At 34.2% G+C, this 22,047-nt stretch overlaps 1 protein-coding gene across 1 annotated transcript in view; it reads left to right on the top strand.

The window, feature by feature from the left end:
* klhl29 (kelch like family member 29) overlaps positions 1-22,047 on the top strand; it is a gene marked incomplete at both ends in the record, with an annotated part of 157,202 nt that overhangs the window by 112,004 nt on the left and 23,151 nt on the right.

The raw sequence follows: 22,047 nt of genomic DNA, 5'->3' as shown, positions 1-22,047 counted from the left end.
AATCGCATCGCTCTGTGTGCCGCTCGGGAACGTCACCACAGACATGAAAACAAAAACTCTTATACCGAGAAACACCGAGGCGTGCGGAGCTGATAGGATTAATCAGGACTCATCCGACAATGGTTTTGAATGTAACTTTCTTTGTATTTAAAAGTTACACCTGCAGCTTTAAACCCCATAGAGACAACCCATTACAGCGAGGCAATTAAACCTTATGCTTTACCCCCCCCCCCCCACTCTCTTCCACCACCACCCCACACCCCCACAACCCTCCTCTACATGGCTGCTGTCAACATGAGGACTTACTTTGGTAATGGAGGGGGGTTCAAGTCTTCCATCTCCCATCTAGTTTTGAGAGAAGAGCGGAATAGTAATTGGTATACGACCTACACCACCGGCAGCAGTCATGTTCCCTGTCCTATGTGACATTCCCATCCAATTAAATCTGTTTCTCCACACACACACACACACACACGGATACCAACTGAGTACACTCTCACTATTATTATGGTGCCTCACATTCTCTCTCAGAAAGACTTCAAGGTGTCTTTTTTAGGTTTGCTCAGGTGTTATACAGCAAGTCTGCATGTATCGGTACGTGTGTGTATGCGTGTGTTTGTGTGTGTGTGTGTGTGCGTGCGTGGACAGACTCACACACACTCAGGAAGCTAACTTCTACTCTGAATTAGTTCATTCACAGGGATTATGGGTAAATCTGTGTGGCCACTGGATGGATCGCTCTCTGTCTCACAAGGATTAACTGAAGGTGACTCTGAGGCGACAGGTCTGCGTCCATCTGTGTTTGTATGCGCTACGAGAGTCTGGCGCATATGTGTGTGTGCGCGTGTGTGTGTGCGCGCATGTGTGTGTACGTGCGGTAATGCATGGTGTGTACAAGTATGTCTGTGTTATTAGCCTGAAATGTGCCGTAATCCATCACAGTTAATGAGTTGTGGGCGAGTGTGCAAGTGTGTGTGAACTCCCCTACAGTGATGGCAGTGGAGTGTGTATGCGCGTGTGTGTGTGCGTGTGTGTGTCTTTTGGCTGACCTTGACTTCAGTCTGTCAGATGAGCACACTTCGCATGCGTCCATACGGAGAGCAAGACTCCATCAGATCCCCAGATGTCATCATACACAATCTGTCAGATGTGTGTACCGTGAGCAAATAACAAGCAACACTGCTCTGCCCTTGAGGGAGATGAGAGAGGTTTGGGACTTCATGAATGAGGAAGTGTGTCAAAGGTTAAATCATTGATTCCAGACCTGGGGCTCACGATCCCTGAAGGGTTCCCACAATACATCTGAGGGGTCACTGAATGATTAAAGAGATAATTAAGAGTAAAATCCTTTTTTTGCTTTGTTAGATATCCTTTCTGACTTTCGTCTGTTTTACTGCATACTCCAAAAATGTCTGAGCCCCAAATGTCTCCTCATCTCCATTAGTAATAATAGCAAAACACTTAACCACTGATTCTAAAGGGGGAGGCTGATTACATCCCAGATGTCCTTCTTCTTTTTTAGCATCTTCATAAATACGGTTTATTATGTGGGGGGGGGTTTCAAATTTAAGATTTGCGTCTCTCTGCAGTGTCATCTGCCGTGTTCACTGTGCTGCCCTGTACATTCAGGTGTTGGTTTCAGTGTTGTAATGTATTACCTTGGTGGTTTGGCCTTCCTCATGAGTAAGAATGATTTTCAAAGGATTTATATATTAAAAATAATCATTGAAGTTGTTTTTTTTGATCAAACGACCATTAAAACTGTAATACGATAAGAGTCCTTGAATAGCTCCCTAATGGGGACGTTTACAGAGTCAAAAGTTAGGATAACATTTAAAAAACATGCATTTTAACAGCTCTGAATATAAAATATAGAAAAATATTAAGATAATGAAAACATAATAACATATGTAAAAAATCAGAGTAAACTCCTCTCTATTTACAGGAGCTGATTGTCGTTAGTGCTATTAATGCTTTGTTAATGTAGAAATCTTTATTTTTGTTTGTTTGTTTGTTTGAAGCATTAATGTGGTGCTAAATTGAAGGATACCTGTACGTCTCCCTCCACAAAGCAGCACACGCATCAGAAAAATGACGTGTTTCCTATAGAATGCAAATACTACAGGACATTTACATTTCTGAACAACACAGTGCCCTGCATCTACAAGGTGGGACCCAAAGGACTTCACCATGAGACATTGATTAGCAACCGAGGGGAGAGAGAGAGCACACTAGTACCAACAGCTGTCACATGCAGAGCAAATCAACACGGGGAACTGAGGTGCATACAAACGAGTTCAAATTAGTTGTCACAGAGCCGCAGTTTTCGTTTTCATCTCTGACAATTTGCGTAAAGCTGCCATTTGTGAATTAGATTGTAGCACAAGAAGGTGTTGTATTAAAGAAAGAAAAAAAAAACCAGAGCAGTCAGATTGCAAATTAAAATAAATGTTGACATGATGAAAGGATCTCATTTTGCATCTCAACACTGATTCACTGTTGCATCTTCATGAACTGAATACCATCAGGAGACATTTAGTGGAAGCAACATTTGTATTCATATATATCATATATCATTATGTTGTATTATGTGTTCTGCTGACACAGTACAGTGATAATATGGTGAACGTATGATTATAGTGGGGCAATTTTTTTTTCTTTCTCTTTTCTTTTTAAATAGGTAATACCATGTATTTTTCTATAGTAATCACCACAAGTAAAAAAATGAAAAATAAATGGGAGACTTAAACTTAATAATATGATAATAATCACTTCTGATTCACAAACATTCCCTTGTACTACATTACTGTAATGTAAAGTCTTTACGTTAAAACTTGAAAAATGCCAGAGTCGGATATTATGTTTTCTTTTCAATCTTCCACAAACAAAAATTAAATGCTCAGTTAAATAAGAAAACATTATTCGACCAACTGAGGCCAACATGTAATCAGTGATTTGGCCTGTATGTCTGAGTGATGGAATTTCAAGGGATTTTTTGCGAATGTAAACTCTGCAAACTGTCACTGAAAAATGGTCGATGATGTTTTAGCGCCAGTGTTGGTGCCCGGCAGACAGCAGGGTTACAGTGGAGGTGTGGACACAGGCCTCACACTTTCTGTGATGAGCTCTGACACACAGATGGCAGCTGACACAACACGGATAGACTCTGCCCTCTGTCACCCACTCTCACTCCTCCACCTCCTCCCCTCCAAAATGGATGTTTCCAAAATGTGCCGCTGTTTTTATTTCATTATTATATAATATATCTCTACTATAGACTCTACTTTCCTCATTTATCCTTCTTTTTTTTTACTCTCTCTTTATTCAAAATCCCCCCCATTTATATTTAAGATTTCAAACACACAGCCATTATCTTCCTGTGTCACAGCAGCCCACATACAAAATACAATGCAAATCACTTGCAGAGAACAATTTGGCTAAAAATTAAAGTTCAGCAGACTTTTTGGAGTAGTTTATGTCATGCTGTTGCAATCACCAACCCCCCACATCTGTCATAAACATTCGTTTAAACAAGAAAAAAAATGTTTCCGCAAATTATGTCTGTGTTTGTGTGCAAATTTGTTTTGAGTGCCCTCGAGGCCAGAGCTGATTCACACAGTCGCCCGCTTTTCCTCAAGCCAATCGCAAACTCTCTGTTCATTAGTTCTGACAGGAAACAGAAGGCTAATGAGGGTCTTATTCATTCGACACAACTCGCGCTCTCGCCATCTTCTCGTGTCTGTTCCAGTGGCAGTTTTAAAAAGCGTCAGACACGAGGCAGCGCACATGGCTTAATATATTGATGATGTGTTCCAGCTTAATTACATCTGATTGCAAATGGGGGATGCTACAAACTTGGGAGTTTACTGTAAAAATAAGAAGGAGACACTGGGTGAATTTCAGAGATGTTACATCATCAGACCCAGTGGTGGCTGCTGGTCTTTAAAACAGGGAAGATTTCAGGTCCAGTTATTTATACTTTTAATTTAATTTAAGGAACAAAAGTAGAAGAATTTGAACTCACTGAGAACGAATAGTGTCCCTCTAAATCTTGTACACATCTTCCTAATTGACTCCATTATACCTTGTTTATTTTTCACGTAAAACTTGTCCGATGAGCAATTTTTATTGTATAAGCTTACAAAAATACCAAAACATTCTCAATTATGTAACGATGCACACTTGCCTGCCAGTTCCAGAGCTCTTTGCTTCGTCTATACGAATACGAATACGAAAACTTTATTGTCCACAAAGTGAAAATTAGTCTTTGGTTCCACCACAGCAAACATGTAGACAAAAAACATTAAAAACTAGACATAAAAACACAACACAATACACATAAAACTGAACGAAAAAAGGACGACACATTTCATATGGCCTGCAAAGTCATGGGTGCAATATTATTAATTAAAAACATAAAAATAGATAAAATAAAGGTGAGTACAGCTGTCGCAAACACCTGCATCCTGAAATTCATTATCTATGTATTGTCTGTTTGCTTTCATTTAAAAGGAAGTATCGATGTTTACTAAGGAGGAACTTTGAGAAACACCATGTCTCTACGCACAAATATCTCACATGCAGAAAGTCGGGCCAACCTTCATGATTCACTCTTAAAATCATCAGTCTCTCATGGAGATTTATTCAGTCCGAGCAAAATAAATGAGCCAGAAACAAAGACACTACTTAAAGGTTGCTTAGCAGTCCAGAGGGACGAGGTGTTGCGGTGTGTATGGGGGTGTATCTGGTCTATCTTTTGAAAAACAAGAAAGGTTTCGCCCACGTGATTTGCACAGTCTAACGCTCCGTGTCAAAGTGCTCATGTATGTGAGGGTGCGTGTGGGCAGCAGCAGTAGCAGCAGCAGGAAGAGCATGCATGGAAGATGGAGAGATATAGTGCTCATGTGAGTGAGGGAGCTTCTCCCAGGGTGTTGCAGGGATTAATGTGATTTTGTAACTTAAGGGCATGAGTTGTTGCTCGATAGAATCTGGAGCATCAGCTTCTCTGCAGGCGGTGAATGCACTGCTTCTTCTACTTCTTCTTTTTTTTTTTTTTTATTTAATCTAACTAAAATTGCATCTCGGTACTGCACACACTCTCACGTTTGGAAGGTTGGTATTGCTGTGGGTCTGTGTGGTGTGAGCATAGTTAACAACATGTATGAATGCAGGTGTTTTGAATAAATCTGTACAGAGTATGCCACTGTTTGTTCGGTGTGTGTGTGTGAATTTGAAGGCCTTTAATATGTAGTGTGGGGGCGACGCTGTCGCTATTGTCGAAGCGTACGTGTTTGCATACCATCGCATCCCATTGTGGTTGTAAATGCAGCACGATTCACTCCTCTGTCTCTTAATGGATTTTATTGTACGCGCCAAATTGCTTCTGTTATCTGAGCGAGTTTTCACGGGGTTTCTCTTCTAACTCTCATTACTCACTCCGCATATGCTTTACTTCGTATGTCGGGGGAAATGGATACGTGTCAGTAACTCACACACCGACAGGCCATCTATCATAGTTTATTACATATGTGCATACGTGTTTGTGTGTATGTGTGTGTGTGGTTCATCGCTCATATTCCCTAAGTGAATTAGTGAGATGCCTCGGGCATGTCCAGAATGATTAGATTGCCTCATTATATACATATAAACCCTATATATTGATAAGAGAGATACAGACCAGATCATGGTCAGTGAAGCTGCAGTATGTGGTCAGCATTAAGAGGAAGGCACTGGTCAACAGCTTCATTCATGCAGAGCGTTCCACCAAAGGGCATCGTGGACTCCTCGTATTGTATCACACTAACCGATTGGTGTTTATGATATTTACTCCTCCTTGCTGTATCATCTTGATGCTGCTCTTTCGTGGTTGCTGCTCCATAAACACAAACACAAAGACACACATACATACATCACACTTTTAGACAAATAATGCCACGGAGCAAAACCAGTGGAAGGCTGCATAACTGCAGACTCTTTACTGCATCCATTAACTTTTATTGTCTGTGACCCAGATGTATGTTTTCTAGTTAATGTTATGAAGTGAGGGCCCGGGGTTGTATCTGTGTATGTGGCACATTTCTTGTGTGCGTGTGTGTTTCAAAAGACAGAAACTGAGTTTTAGGAAACACTAAAGCTTATTTTTTGTTTTCTATGCAAGAGTATTACAGCGATGTAAAAAACAATTGTAAGACAAAAAAAATAAAGTAAATATGACGGCAAGAATTCTGTTGAAAAAAGTATACATTTTGAGATTAAAGAACTCATTTTTAAGTCAGAGTTCTGAGATTAAAGAACTCATTCTGAGATTAAAGAAAATAGTTTTTCTTCAATCTCAGAATTATTTATTTAAATTTTTGGCCCCCGATACTCTAATTTTCTGCTAGCCGTTTTTTTCGAAAAAAAACAGTGAAAGTTAAAGAGCTATCTGATCTCTCTGACATTTCACTGATAAAGTGAGCCATATGTTGTCTGACATGTTACTTAAATATGGTCTGGGGCACTGCTTTTCTCTTTGGATCAAACTCTACACACAGCTGCCTGCCACCATTAAGACTGTGCGTATTAATCTGCTACACACAAAAAAAAGCTGTTTGAAACAAATGCTCAATTTGTCTTGCTATTTTAGAAAATGACTTGCCCTTTCCAGAAATGACATTATATATTCATTGCTTGTACTTTTGTTTAAGATGACTATCTTTAATGTGAAAGAAATGGGCTTGTGGCTGTGTGTGTGAGAGAGAGAGAGAAACAGATAGAGTAGTGATGCAAGATATTGAGAGATGTCCTGTTTCTTGCTATTTAAAAAAAAAAAAAAAAACAGAGGAAAAGGACAAGCTTCAGTCTTTTCAATGTGATTTTCTTAAATGGCTAGTTCTGCTCATATAAACACAGACATGTTGTATATGCACCGGCTTACTTATGTGCTTTAATTATCTGTGTATGTGTTGTGTGGTATATAACATGTCTTACTTCCTCCATAATATAGGGTTAAATCTGGTATATCCTGAGTTAGTGAATAACAAGGTGTCTGTCTTTCTGCAGTTATGCATGATAGATTAATAAATGACTATCTTGGATAACCGTGGATGATAAATTAAAGTTGCAAACTGTTGGGAAAAAAATATCATCTAATAGTTTTTTTTCATGGACATTTGGATTTATTCTTGCTCATATTTCTGGTTTACTTTGGTACTGTATGGATTTAAATTTGGTGACTGTGCAATGTAAGGTAAGGTGGACATCAGGAGGACGTAATATAATAATAATTGAGTAATGTATAAATAATAAAGAACAGAGACACCAGCATAATGACATGCCAGACCCAGTTTCTTTATCCAGGTTACACATATTATTCAGAGGCAAATGTGGTTCAAAGATTTGTTTCTTTTATTCAAAACATTGATGTCCTCTTCCCGTCTGATCCACCTTTCTGTCCATCTCTTCCCTGACATTAAAGCACACTACATTGTACATTGTTTTGTTCTGTTGTAATCTTGCAGCAGAGCTTGGTTTTTTGTTTTTTTTCTTTTTTCGAGATGATTGTCCCTGCATGATAAAACAAGCCCTGTCAGGAGCTACAGTCGATTACAAGGCTTCATGCCGAGATCAGTTCTTGTGTATAAACACTGGGGGAAAAAAAACACACCATTGGTGCAGTGCAACATGTTGATGGATAAACTTCTAAACTGTCGCCGTGACAATGAAAAGGCTCTGTCTGCCTTTACTGTGTGATGAAGAGATACAGAGGAAAAAAAAGCAGAGATATAAGTCTTTGTTTTTGTAATGAATACAGTGTTTTTTCTCTCTCTCTCTCTCTGTCTCTCTTTCTTTATCTCATCCGCCTTGGAGATATAATTGAAGAATATACTCCCACTCAGAAAATCTTTTTACTGTCAGTTCTAATGTCACGGTTTATATTGAATGCTTGATGGTGAATCAGTCATGTAATGAATTTAATCAGATTTGTGACCTGTGAGAGTGTCTCAGACACAGAGTTTCCTCTGACCTGCACTTGTTCCCTTTCATCAGAACTCCTGACCCATTTGACTGCATGATATCAGTGCCTTGTTTACAATAATGGCCCTTAAAATCCATCTTCTTCTTCATCCGCCACCTACTAAAATCGACGGGGACTCAATTGAGCATTGAGCTGTCTCACAATGACTGGTTGAATGGCAGAAATGAAGTGGGCAGGATTCAAACAGAACAAAAACAGCATAGAAAGATCGGTAACACTTTACAATAAGGTTACTTAGTAGATTATTAAGCATTAATTAACTGTTTAATAATATATTAACAATCATTATTATTGTATTACTTAGTATTAGTTAGTAATAAGCAGTTGTTACAGATGTTTACTACTCAAAGTTAGTTCATCAATTCTTAAGCATTAATAAAAGCTTAATATTGTAATTAATTATCATTATGTATGCATTACTCAGCATTAATTAACACATTAGTTGCATAACCTTATGTGATTGCAGTCGAATGAGCGTTTTGTATTTTTTATAAGAACTGGATAGTGCACCACCCCCCCTCTGCCTTGAAGACAATTTTGTCATGGTGGCCACTTGTGGTACTGCAACAGAAAATACTCATGCGGTCCAAAAACCCCATCGACTACAATAGTAAAAGAGACCCCTGTAAAAGTGTCCACAGGAGACATGGACACAGGCTTTTATAGATCGTTATATTATATATTTTTTAATTGAGTGACGTCACATTTGGGTACGAGCACAGCAAAGTGTGGTCATGTGGCATCTTGGGAACAGTGCTACTGTCAGGGAACTGTACTATAATATGAAACTTTTGGGGACATCGTGACGGTGTGAACTGTGACCGCGCGATGCACCGAGTCCTGCGGTCGCTTCACCACTGATTCCCGGGGAGGCTGCTTGTCTTATCGTCACCATGTTGTCAGGCCGTAACTTGGTGGTGACACACTAGGTTGATCAAAGCCCTTATGTTTTTTGTATTGTTGAAGCACTAACGTTGTCGGCAAAGTCAAACTGGTAAAAAAAAATTATAATAATAAAGCTCAGTGTTGGGTGATCACATTGTGTGGGATCCCAACTGGTAAGCTATTATTGCAGATTTAGTCTGAGAATTTGAGTAATGCAAGATATCCATCTATGAGGTTTTTGTCAAATTTTTGACCTAAAACATTAATTTCCATTATATTTTTAAAAAATAGTCAAATTTTGGACGACATAGGCCCTTTCTCAATACCCAAGTTTGCAAGTATGTACTTACTTAAGTTAAAATAAATAAAATATTAATAATATACAAACTTTCAAACTGGCAGGTCAAAACATTTGCATTAAAAAAAAAATACGTGTCAACAACAAATCTATTTATCACACTCCGTATGGAATGACAAAGGCGTCTGAGCCAGCAGATCATTTCATCAGGACAGGCCGAGTTAACGCTGCTCTGTGCCGGGCACTGTGCGCACAGAGAATCCGCAGAGGCGGAAATGATCACCTCCGGCTGTGCCGCTGACAAACTATAAATACATAATATCTTAATACTCAAACCACATGTTTTGATCCTAAATGACTCATTTCTCGCCTCAAATGATTTTAAAACTGGACTAAATAAAAAGTTTACTTCTTTTTTTTCACATTTTGAAGGACATAGTATAGTATGTCGTTTTTGTCAAATTTTGGGCTAAAAAATAAATTTCAAAAAAATTGTCAGATTTTGGACGACATAGTATAGTATGTCGTTTTTGTCAAATTTTGGACCAATTTTTTTTCCCAAAAAATGGTCACATTTTGGACAACATAGTGTAGTATGACGTACTACATAGTATAGTATGATGTTTTTGTCTCATTTGGACCAAAAAAAACGTTTTTCAAAAAAATTGTCAGATTTTGGAGGACATAGTATAGTATGTCGTTTTTGTCAAATTTTGGATACTGTGGTATGACATTAAGGTCAACAACATAGTATAGTGTCCTTTGTCTGGGCAGTGTTTAGCTCAGATGGTAGAGCACCCATCCTGAACCCATGCGTTGAACCTATATACGTCTTTTCTGTCGACTCTGGTTCAAATCCCACACCAAGCGTTCTTTCCTGCATGTCATTCCCCACCTCTCTGTTCCTCGCTTTCTGCACTATACCATCCATTAAAAATAGTGTAGTATGACTTTGAGGTCGACGACATAGCATTGTATGACATTATGGGCTAAAAAATGGGCAGATTTAGGACGACATAGTGACGTTTTTGCCAAACTTTTGAGCAAAATCTTTTTTTCAAAAAAATGGTCAGAATTTGGACAAAATAGTGTAGTATGACATTGAGGTCGACAGCATAGTATAGTATGACGTTTTGGTCACATTTTGGGCTAAAAAATAAATTTCAAAAAAATGGTCAGATTTTGGACGACATAGTATAGTATGACATTTTTGTCAAATTTTGGACCAAATATTTTTTTCAAAAAAATGGTCAGAATTTGGACAAAATAGTGTAGTATGACATTGAGGTCAACAGCATAGTATAGTATGACGTTTTTGTCTCATTTGGACCAAAAAAAACGTTTTTCAAAAAAATTGTCAGATTTTGGACGACATAGTATAGTATGACATTTTTGTCAAATTTTGGACCAAATATTTTTTTCAAAAAAATGGTCAGAATTTGGACAAAATAGTGTAGTATGACATTGAGGTCAACAGCATAGTATAGTATGACGTTTTTGTCTCATTTGGACCAAAAAAAACGTTTTTCAAAAAAATTGTCAGGATTTTGGACGACATAGTATAGTATGTCGTTTTTGTCAAATTTTGGACCAATTTTTTTTTTCAAAAAATGGTCACATTGTGGACGACATAGTGTAGTATGACGTACTACATAGTATAGTATGACGTTTTTGTCTCATTTGGACCAAAAAAAACGTTTTTCAAAAAAATTGTCAGATTTTGGACGACATAGTATAGTATGACATTTTTGTCAAATTTTGGACCAAATATTTTTTTCAAAAAAATGGTCAGAATTTGGACAAAATAGTGTAGTATGACATTGAGGTCAACAGCATAGTATAGTATGACGTTTTGGTCACATTTTGGGCTAAAAAATAAATTTCAAAAAAATGGTCAGATTTTGGACGACATAGTATAGTATGACATTTTTGTCAAATTTTGGACCAAATATTTTTTTCAAAAAAATGGTCAGAATTTGGACAAAATAGTGTAGTATGACATTGAGGTCAACAGCATAGTATAGTATGACGTTTTGGTCACATTTGGGCTAATAAATAAATTTCAAAAAATGGTCAGATTTTGGACGACATAGTATATAGTATGACATTTTTGTCAAATTTTGGACCAAATATTTTTTTCAAAAAAATGGTCAGATTTTGGACAAAATAGTGTAGTATGACATTGAGGTCAACAGCATAGTATAGTATGACGTTTTGGTCAGATTTTGGGCTAAAAAATAAATTTCAAAAAAATTGTCAGATTTTGGACGACATAGTATAGTATGTCATTTTTGTCAAATTTTGGATACTGTGGTATGACATTAAGGTCAAAAACATAGTATAGTGTCCTTTGTCTGGGCAGTATTTAGCTCAGATGATAGAGCACCCATCCTTACCCCCATGCGTTGAACCTATATACCTCTTTTCTGTCGACTCTGGTTCAAATCCCACACCAAGCGTTCTTTTCTGCATGTCATTCCCCACCTCTCTGTTCCTCGCTTTCTGCACTATACTATCCATTAAAAATAGTGTAGTATGACTTTGAGGTCGACGACATAGCATTGTATGACATTATGGGCTAAAAAATGGGCAGATTTAGGACGACATAGTGACGTTTTTGCCAAACTTTTGAGCAAAATCTTTTTTTCAAAAAAATGGTCAGAACTTGGACAAAATAGTGTAGTGTGACATTGAGGTCGACAGCATAATATATAGTATGACGTTTTGGTCACATTTTGGGCTAATAAATAAATTTCAAAAAAATTGTCAGATTTTGGACGACATAGTATAGTATGTCGTTTTTGTCAAATTTTGGACCAATTTTTTTTTTTCAAAAATGGTCACATTTTGGACGACATAGTGTAGTATGACGTACTACATAGTATAGTATGACGTTTTTGTCTCATTTGGACCAAAAAAAACGTTTTTCAAAAAAATTGTCAGATTTTGGACGACATAGTATAGTATGTCGTTTTTGTCAAATTTTGGACCAATTTTTTTTTTCAAAAAATGGTCACATTGTGGACAACATAGTGTAGTATGACGTACTACATAGTATAGTATGACGTTTTTGTCTCATTTGGACCAAACAAAACGTTTTTCAAAAAAATTGTCAGATTTTGGACGACATAGTATAGTATGTTGTTTTTGTCAAATGTTGGACCAATTTTTTTTCCCCAAAAATTGTCACATTTTGGACAACATATTGTAGTATGACGTACTACATAGTATAGTATGATGTTTTTGTCTCATTTGGACCAAAAAAAACGTTTTTCAAAAAAATTGTCAGATTTTGGACGACATAGTATAGTATGTCGTTTTTGTCAAATTTTGGACCAATTTTGTTTTTCAAAAAATGGTCCCATTGTGGACAACATAGTGTAGTATGACGTACTACATAGTATAGTATGACGTTTTTGTCTCATTTGGACCAAAAAAAAGTTTTTCAAAAAAATTGTCAGATTTTGGACGACATAGTATAGTATGACATTTTTGTCAAATTTTGGACCAAATATTTTTTTCAAAAAAATGGTCAGAATTTGGACAAAATAGTGTAGTATGACATTGAGGTCAACAGCATAGTATAGTATGACGTTTTGGTCACATTTTGGGCTAATAAATAAATTTCAAAAAAATTGTCAGATTTTGGACGACATAGTATAGTATGTCGTTTTTGTCAAATTTTGGACCAATTTTTTTTTTTTAAAAATGGTCACATTTTGGATGACATAGTGTAGTATGACGTACTACATAGTATAGTATGACGTTTTTGTCTCATTTGGACCAAAAAAAACGTTTTTCAAAAAAATTGTCAGATTTTGGACGACATAGTATAGTATGTCGTTTTTGTCAAATTTTGGACCAATTTTTTTTTTCAAAAAATGGTCACATTGTGGACAACATAGTGTAGTATGACGTACTACATAGTATAGTATGACGTTTTTGTCTCATTTGGACCAAACAAAACGATTTTCAAAAAAATTGTCAGATTTTGGACGACATAGTATAGTATGTCGTTTTTGTCAAATGTTGGACCAATTTTTTTTCCCCAAAAATTGTCACATTTTGGACAACATATTGTAGTATGACGTACTACATAGTATAGTATGATGTTTTTGTCTCATTTGGACCAAAAAAAAGTTTTTCAAAAAAATTGTCAGATTTTGGACGACATAGTATAGTATGTCGTTTTTGTCAAATTTTGGACCAATTTTGTTTTTCAAAAAATGGTCAGAATTTGGACAAAATAGTGTAGTATGACATTGAGGTCAACAGCATAGTATAGTATGACGTTTTGGTCACATTTTGGGCTAAAAAATAAATTTCAAAAAAATTGTCAGATTTTGGACGACATAGTATATAGTATGTCGTTTTTGTCAAATTTTGGACCAATTTTTTTTTTTTAAAAATGGTCACATTTTGGACGACAGTGTAGTATGACGTACTACATAGTATAGTATGACGTTTTTGTCTCATTTGGACCAAAAAAAACGTTTTTCAAAAAAATTGTCAGATTTTGGACGACATAGTATAGTATGTCGTTTTTGTCAAATTTTGGACCAATTTTGTTTTTCAAAAAATGGTCCCATTGTGGACGACATAGTGTAGTATGACGTACTACATAGTATAGTATGACGTTTTTGTCTCATTTGGACCAAAAAAAAGTTTTTCAAAAAAATTGTCAGATTTTGGACGACATAGTATAGTATGACATTTTTGTCAAATTTTGGACCAAATATTTTTTTCAAAAAAATGGTCAGAATTTGGACAAAATAGTGTAGTATGACATTGAGGTCAACAGCATAGTATAGTATGACGTTTTGGTCACATTTTGGGCTAATAAATAAATTTCAAAAAAAATTTCAGATTTTGGACGACAGTGTAGTATGACGTACTACATAGTATAGTATGACGTTTTTGTCTCATTTGGACCAAAAAAAAAGTTTTTCAAAAAAATTGTCAGATTTTGGACGACATAGTATAGTATGTCGTTTTTGTCAAATTTTGGACCAATTTTTTTTTTCAAAAAATGGTCACATTGTGGACAACATAGTGTAGTATGACATACTACATAGTATAGTAAAACGTTTTTGTCTCATTTGGACCAAACAAAACGTTTTTCAAAAAAATTGTCAGATTTTGGACGACATAGTATAGTATGTCGTTTTTGTCAAATGTTGGACCAATTTTTTTTCCCCAAAAATTGTCACATTTTGGACAACATATTGTAGTATGACGTACTACATAGTATAGTATGATGTTTTTGTCTCATTTGGACCAAAAAAAACGTTTTTCAAAAAAATTGTCAGATTTTGGACGACATAGTATAGTATGTCGTTTTTGTCAAATTTTGGACCAATTTTGTTTTTCAAAAAATGGTCCCATTGTGGACGACATAGTGTAGTATGACGTACTACATAGTATAGTATGACGTTTTTGTCTCATTTGGACCAAAAAAAAGTTTTTCAAAAAAATTGTCAGATTTTGGACGACATAGTATAGTATGACATTTTTGTCAAATTTTGGACCAAATATTTTTTTCAAAAAAATGGTCAGAATTTGGACAAAATAGTGTAGTATGACATTGAGGTCAACAGCATAGTATAGTATGACGTTTTGGTCACATTTTGGGCTAAAAAATAAATTTCAAAAAAATTGTCAGATTTTGGACGACATAGTATAGTATGTCGTTTTTGTCAAATTTTGGACCAATTTCTTTTTTTTTAAAAATGGTCACATTTTGGACGACATAGTGTAGTATGACGTACTACATAGTATAGTATGACGTTTTTGTCTCATTTGGACCAAACAAAACGTTTTTCAAAAAAATTGTCAGATTTTGGACGACATAGTATAGTATGTCGTTTTTGTCAAATGTTGGACCAATTTTTTTTCCCCAAAAATTGTCACATTTTGGACAACATATTGTAGTATGAGGTACTACATAGTATAGTATGATGTTTTTGTCTCATTTGGACCAAAAAAAACGTTTTTCAAAAAAATTGTCAGATTTTGGACGACATAGTATAGTATGTCGTTTTTGTCAAATTTTGGACCAATTTTGTTTTTCAAAAAATGGTCAGAATTTGGACAAAATAGTGTAGTATGACATTGAGGTCAACAGCATAGTATAGTATGACGTTTTGGTCACATTTTGGGCTAATAAATAAATTTCAAAAAAATGGTCAGATTTTGGACGACATAGTATAGTATGACATTTTTGTCAAATTTTGGACCAAATATTTTTTTCAAAAAAATGGTCAGAATTTGGACAAAATAGTGTAGTATGACATTGAGGTCAACAGCATAGTATAGTATGACGTTTTGGTCACATTTTGGGCTAATAAATAAATTTCAAAAAAATGGTCAGATTTTGGACGACATAGTATATAGTATGACATTTTTGTCAAATTTTGGACCAAATATTTTTTTCAAAAAAATGGTCAGATTTTGGACAAAATAGTGTAGTATGACGTACTACATAGAATAGTATGACGTTTTTGTCTCATTTGGACCAAACAAAACGTTTTTCACAAAAATTGTCAGATTTTGGACGACATAGTATAGTATGTCGTTTTTGTCAAATTTTGGACCAATTTTTTTTCCCCAAAAATTGTCACATTTTGGACAACATATTGTAGTATGACGTACTACATAGTATAGTTTGATGTTTTTGTCTCATTTGGACCAAAAAAAACGTTTTTCAAAAAAATTGTCAGATTTTGGACGACATAGTATAGTATGTCGTTTTTGTCAAATTTTGGACCAATTTTGTTTTTCAAAAAATGGTCCCATTGTGGACGACATAGTGTAGTATGACGTACTACATAGTATAGTATGACGTTTTTGTCTCATTTGGACCAAAAAAAAGTTTTTCAAAAAAATTGTCAGATTTTGGACGACATAGTATAGTATGACATTTTTGTCAAATTTTGGACCAAATATTTTTTTCAAAAAAATGGTCAGAATTTGGACAAAATAGTGTAGTATGACATTGAGGTCAACAGCATAGTATAGTATGACGTTTTGGTCACATTTTGGGCTAATAAATAAATTTCAAAAAAATGGTCAGATTTTGGACGACATAGTGTAGTATGACGTACTACATAGTATAGTATGACGTTTTTGTCTCATTTGGACCAAACAAAACGATTTTCAAAAAAATTGTCAGATTTTGGACGACATAGTATAGTATGTCGTTTTTGTCAAATGTTGGACCAATTTTTTTTCCAAAAAATTGTCACATTTTGGACAACATATTGTAGTATGACGTACTACATAGTATAGTATGATGTTTTTGTCTCATTTGGACCAAAAAAAAGTTTTTCAAAAAAATTGTCAGATTTTGGACGACATAGTATAGTATGTCGTTTTTGTCAAATTTTGGACCAATTTTGTTTTTCAAAAAATGGTCAGAATTTGGACAAAATAGTGTAGTATGACATTGAGGTCAACAGCATAGTATAGTATGACGTTTTGGTCACATTTTGGGCTAAAAAATAAATTTCAAAAAAATTGTCAGATTTTGGACGACATAGTATAGTATGTCGTTTTTGTCAAATTTTGGACCAATTTTTTTTTTTTTAAAATGGTCACATTTTGGACGACATAGTGTAGTATGACGTACTACATAGTATAGTATGACGTTTTTGTCTCATTTGGACCAAAAAAAACGTTTTTCAAAAAAATTGTCAGATTTTGGACGACATAGTATAGTATGTCGTTTTTGTCAAATTTTGGACCAATTTTTTTTCCCCAAAAATTGTCACATTTTGGACAACATATTGTAGTATGACGTACTACATAGTATAGTATGACATTTTTGTCAAATTTTGGACCAAATATTTTTTTCAAAAAAATGGTCAGAATTTGGACAAAATAGTGTAGTATGACATTGAGGTCAACAGCATAGTATAGTATGACGTTTTTGTCACATTTTGGGCTAATAAATAAATTTCAAAAAAATTGTCAGATTTTGGACGACATAGTATAGTATGTCGTTTTTGTCAAATTTTGGACCAATTTTTTTTTTTTAAAAATGGTCACATTTTGGACGACATAGTGTAGTATGACGTACTACATAGTATAGTATGACGTTTTTGTCTCATTTGGACCAAAAAAAACGTTTTTCAAAAAAATTGTCAGATTTTGGACGACATAGTATAGTATGTCGTTTTTGTCAAATTTTGGACCAATTTTTTTTTTCAAAAAATGGTCACATTGTGGACAACATAGTGTAGTATGACGTACTACATAGTATAGTATGACGTTTTTGTCTCATTTGGACCAAACAAAACGATTTTCAAAAAAATTGTCAGATTTTGGATGACATAGTATAGTATGTCGTTTTTGTCAAATGTTGGACCAATTTTCTTTCCCCAAAAATTGTCACATTTTGGACAACATATTGTAGTATGACGTACTACATAGTATAGTATGATGTTTTTGTCTCATTTGGACCAAAAAAAAGTTTTTCAAAAAAATTGTCAGATTTTGGACGACAAAGTATAGTATGTCGTTTTTGTCAAATTTTGGACCAATTTTGTTTTTCAAAAAATGGTCAGAATTTGGACAAAATAGTGTAGTATGACATTGAGGTCAACAGCATAGTATAGTATGACGTTTTGGTCACATTTTGGGCTAAAAAATAAATTTCAAAAAAATTGTCAGATTTTGGACGACATAGTATAGTATGTCGTTTTTGTCAAATTTTGGACCAATTTTTTTTTTTTAAAAATGGTCACATTTTGGACGACATAGTGTAGTATGACGTACTACATAGTATAGTATGACGTTTTTGTCTCATTTGGACCAAAAAAAAGTTTTTCAAAAAAATTGTCAGATTTTGGACAAAATAGTGTAGTATGACATTGAGGTCAACAGCATAGTATAGTATGACGTTTTGGTCACATTTTGGGCTAAAAAATAAATTTCAAAAAAATTGTCAGATTTTGGACGACATAGTATAGTATGTCGTTTTTGTCAAATGTTGGACCAATTTTTTTTCCCCAAAAATTGTCACATTTTGGACAACATATTGTAGTATGACGTACTACATAGTATAGTATGATGTTTTTGTCTCATTTGGACCAATTTTGTTTTTAAAAAAATGGTCAGAATTTGGACAAAATAGTGTAGTATGACATTGAGGTCAACAGCATAGTATAGTATGACGTTTTGGTCACATTTTGGGCTAAAAAATAAATTTCAAAAAAATTGTCAGATTTTGGACGACATAGTATATAGTATGTCGTTTTTGTCAAATTTTGGACCAATTTTTTTTTTTTAAAAAATGGTCACATTTTGGACGACATAGTGTAGTATGACGTACTACATAGTATAGTATGACGTTTTTGTCTCATTTGGACCAAAAAAAACGTTTTTCAAAAAAATTGTCAGATTTTGGACGACATAGTATAGTATGTCGTTTTTGTCAAATTTTGGACCAATTTTTTTTCCCCAAAAATTGTCACATTTTGGACAACATATTGTAGTATGACGTACTACATAGTATAGTATGACATTTTTGTCAAATTTTGGACCAAATATTTTTTTCAAAAAAATGGTCAGAATTTGGACAAAATAGTGTAGTATGACATTGAGGTCAACAGCATAGTATAGTATGACGTTTTTGTCACATTTTGGGCTAATAAATAAATTTCAAAAAAATTGTCAGATTTTGGACGACATAGTATAGTATGTCGTTTTTGTCAAATTTTGGACCAATTTTCTTTTTTTTAAAAATGGTCACATTTTGGACGACATAGTGTAGTATGACGTACTACATAGTATAGTATGACGTTTTTGTCTCATTTGGACCAAAAAAAACGTTTTTCAAAAAAATTGTCAGATTTTGGACGACATAGTATATAGTATGTCGTTTTTGTCAAATTTTGGACCAATTTTTTTTTTCAAAAAATGGTCACATTGTGGACAACATAGTGTAGTATGACGTACTACATAGTATAGTATGACGTTTTTGTCTCATTTGGACCAAACAAAACGATTTTCAAAAAAATTGTCAGATTTTGGACGACATAGTATATAGTATGTCGTTTTTGTCAAATGTTGGACCAATTTTTTTTCCCCAAAAATTGTCACATTTTGGACAACATATTGTAGTATGACGTACTACATAGTATAGTATGATGTTTTTGTCTCATTTGGACCAAAAAAAGTTTTTCAAAAAAATTGTCAGATTTTGGACGACAAAGTATAGTATGTCGTTTTTGTCAAATTTTGGACCAATTTTGTTTTTCAAAAAATGGTCAGAATTTGGACAAAATAGTGTAGTATGACATTGAGGTCAACAGCATAGTATAGTATGACGTTTTGGTCACATTTTGGGCTAAAAAATAAATTTCAAAAAAATTGTCAGATTTTGGACGACATAGTATAGTATGTCGTTTTTGTCAAATTTTGGACCAATTTTTTTTTTTTAAAAATGGTCACATTTTGGACGACATAGTGTAGTATGACGTACTACATAGTATAGTATGACGTTTTTGTCTCATTTGGACCAAAAAAAACGTTTTTCAAAAAAATTGTCAGATTTTGGACAAAATAGTGTATTATGACATTGAGGTCAACAGCATAGTATAGTATGACGTTTTGGTCACATTTTGGGCTAATAAATAAATTTCAAAAAAATGGTCAGAATTTGGACAAAATAGTGTAGTATGACATTGAGGTCAACAGCATAGTATAGTATGACGTTTTGGTCACATTTTGGGCTAAAAAATAAATTTCAAAAAAATTGTCAGATTTTGGGCGACATAGTATAGTATGTCGTTTTTGTCAAATTTTGGACCAATTTTTTTTTTTTTTAAATGGTCACATTTTGGACGACATAGTGTAGTATGACGTACTACATAGCATAGTATGACGTTTTTGTCTCATTTGGACCAAAAAAAACGTTTTCCAAAAAATTTGCAGATTTTGGACGACATAGTATAGTATGTCGTTTTTGTCAAATTTTGGACCAATATTTTTTTTCAAAAAATGGTCACATTGTGGACGACATAGTGTAGTATGACGTACTACATAGTATAGTATGACGTTTTTGTCTCATTTAGACCAAAAAAAAGTTTTTCAAAAAAATTGTCAGATTTTGGACGACATAGTATAGTATGACATTTTTGTCAAATTTTGGACCAAATATTTTTTTCAAAAAAATGGTCAGAATTTGGACAAAATAGTGTAGTATGACATTGAGGTCAACAGCATAGTATAGTATGACGTTTTGGTCACATTTTGGGCTAAAAAATAAATTTCAAAAAAATTGTCAGATTTTGGACGACATAGTATAGTATGTCGTTTTTGTCAAATGTTGGACCAATTTTTTTTCCCCAAAAATTGTCACATTTTGGACAACATATTGTAGTATGACGTACTACATAGTATAGTATGATGTTTTTGTCTCATTTGGACCAAAAAAAAGTTTTTCAAAAAAATTGTCAGATTTTGGACGACATAGTATAGTATAGTATGACGTTTTTGTCTCATTTGGACAAAAAAAAACGTTTTTCAAAAAAATTGTCAGATTTTGGACGACATAGTATAGTATGTCGTTTTTGTCAAATTTTGGACCAATTTTTTTTTTCAAAAAATGGTCACATTGTGGACAACATAGTGTAGTATGACGTACTACATAGTATAGTATGACGTTTTTGTCTCATTTGGACCAAACAAAACGATTTTCAAAAAAATTGTCAGATTTTGGACGACATAGTATAGTATGTCGTTTTTGTCAAATGTTGGACCAATTTTTTTTCCCCAAAAATTGTCACATTTTGGACAACATATTGTAGTATGACGTACTACATGGTATAGTATGATGTTTTTGTCTCATTTGGACCAAAAAAAGTTTTTCAAAAAAATTGTCAGATTTTGGACGACAAAGTATAGTATGTCGTTTTTGTCAAATTTTGGACCAATTTTGTTTTTCAAAAAATGGTCAGAATTTGGACAAAATAGTGTAGTATGACATTGAGGTCAACAGCATAGTATAGTATGACGTTTTGGTCACATTTTGGGCTAATAAATAAATTTCAAAAAAATGGTCAGAATTTGGACAAAATAGTGTAGTATGACATTGAGGTCAACAGCATAGTATAGTATGACGTTTTGGTCACATTTTGGGCTAAAAAATAAATTTCAAAAAAATTGTCAGATTTTGGGCGACATAGTATAGTATGTTGTTTTTGTCAAATTTTGGACCAATTTTTTTTTTTTTTAAATGGTCACATTTTGGACGACATAGTGTAGTATGACGTACTACATAGCATAGTATGACGTTTTTGTCTCATTTGGACCAAAAAAAACGTTTTCCAAAAAATTTGCAGATTTTGGACGACATAGTATAGTATGTCGTTTTTGTCAAATTTTGGACCAATATTTTTTTTCAAAAAATGGTCACATTGTGGACGACATAGTGTAGTATGACGTACTACATAGTATAGTATGACGTTTTTGTCTCATTTGGACCAAAAAAAAGTTTTTCAAAAAAATTGTCAGATTTTGGACGACATAGTATAGTATGACATTTTTGTCAAATTTTGGACCAAATATTTTTTTCAAAAAAATGGTCAGAATTTGGACAAAATAGTGTAGTATGACATTGAGGTCAACAGCATAGTATAGTATGACGTTTTGGTCACATTTTGGGCTAAAAAATAAATTTCAAAAAAATTGTCAGATTTTGGACGACATAGTATAGTATGTCGTTTTTGTCAAATGTTGGACCAATTTTTTTTCCCCAAAAATTGTCACATTTTGGACAACATATTGTAGTATGATGTACTACATAGTATAGTATGATGTTTTTGTCTCATTTGGACCAAAAAAA

Source organism: Microchirus variegatus (assembly GCF_963457635.1).
Source record: "Microchirus variegatus genome assembly, chromosome: 12".
In the NCBI taxonomy this organism is placed as follows: domain Eukaryota; kingdom Metazoa; phylum Chordata; class Actinopteri; order Pleuronectiformes; family Soleidae; genus Microchirus; species Microchirus variegatus.
The sequence above is the reverse complement of the archived record's forward strand: the minus strand, read 5'-3'. Positions and strand labels throughout refer to the sequence as shown.